Below are 1289 nucleotides of genomic sequence, written 5' to 3'. Positions count from 1 at the left end.
GTAGTGTAGTGTATAGTGTAGTGTATAGTGTAGTGTATAGTGTACAGTAGTGTAGTGTATGGTGTAGTCTGTAGTGTATAGTGTAGTGTATAGTAGTGTAGAGTGTAGTGTATAGTGTAGTGCAGTGTGTAGTGTATAGTGTAGTGCAGTGTATAGTGTAGTGCAGTGTGTAGTGTATATTGTAGTGTATAGTAGTGTAGTGTATAGTGTAGTGTAGTATATAGTGTAGTGTGTAGTGTAGTGTATAGTGTAGTGTATAGTGTAGTGTATAGTAGTGTAGTGTATAGTTTTGTTAAGTGTAGTGTATAGTATATAGTAGTGTAGTGTATAGTGTAGTGTATAGTAGTGTATAGTGTAGTGTATAGTGTAGTGTATAGTGTAGTGTATAGTAGTGTATAGTAGTATAGTGTAGTGTATAGTGTAGTCTAGTGTATAGTAGTGTAGTGTTTAGTGTATAGTAGTGTAGTGTATAGTAGTGTAGTGTATAGTAGTGTAGTGTATAGTGTAGTGTATAGTGCAGTGTAGTGTGTAGTGTATAGTGTAGTGCAGTGTCTAGTGTATAGTGTAGTATATAGTAGTGTAGTGTATAGTGTAGTGCAGTGTGTAGTGTATAGTGTAGTGTATGGCGTACTGTATAGTGTAGTGTATAGTAGTGTAGTGTATGGTGTACTGTGTAGTGTAGTGTATAGTAGTGTAGTGTATAGTGTAGTGCAGTGTGTAGTATAGTGTAGTTTATAGTAGTGTAGTGTATGGTGCAGTGTATAGTAGTGTAGTGTATAGTGTAGTGTATGGTGTAGTGTATAGTAGTGTAGTGTATAGTGTAGTGTATAGTAGTGCAGTGTGTAGTGTATAGTGTAGTGCATAGTGTAGTGTACAGTAGTGTAGTGTATGGTGTAGTGTATAGTAGAGTAATGTATAGTGTAGTGTATAGTAGTGGGGATCACGAACTCCGCCCCGTGGTTCTGCTACACTCACAAGGGGATCACGAACTCCGTGGTTCCGCTACCCTCACACGGGGATCACGAACTCCGCCCTGTGGTTCCGCTCTCACTCACACGGGGATCACGAACTCCGCCCCGTGGTTCTATTCGAGCTACGAGGTTCCTGTGTGTGTGTACACTGTGTGTGTACACTGTGTGTATATACACACACACCGTGTACGCACACACACACCGTGTACGCACACACACACCGTGTACACACACACACACCGTGTACACACACACACACACCGTGTACACACACACACACACCGTGTACACACACACACACTGTGGGAGGGGAGTGTT

Source organism: Petromyzon marinus, chromosome 71, assembly GCF_048934315.1.
Source record: "Petromyzon marinus isolate PM22_M1 ecotype Great Lakes invasive population chromosome 71, UKy_Petmar_22M1.pri1.0, whole genome shotgun sequence".
NCBI lineage: Eukaryota > Metazoa > Chordata > Hyperoartia > Petromyzontiformes > Petromyzontidae > Petromyzon > Petromyzon marinus.
Note: the sequence above shows the minus strand (reverse complement) of the source record.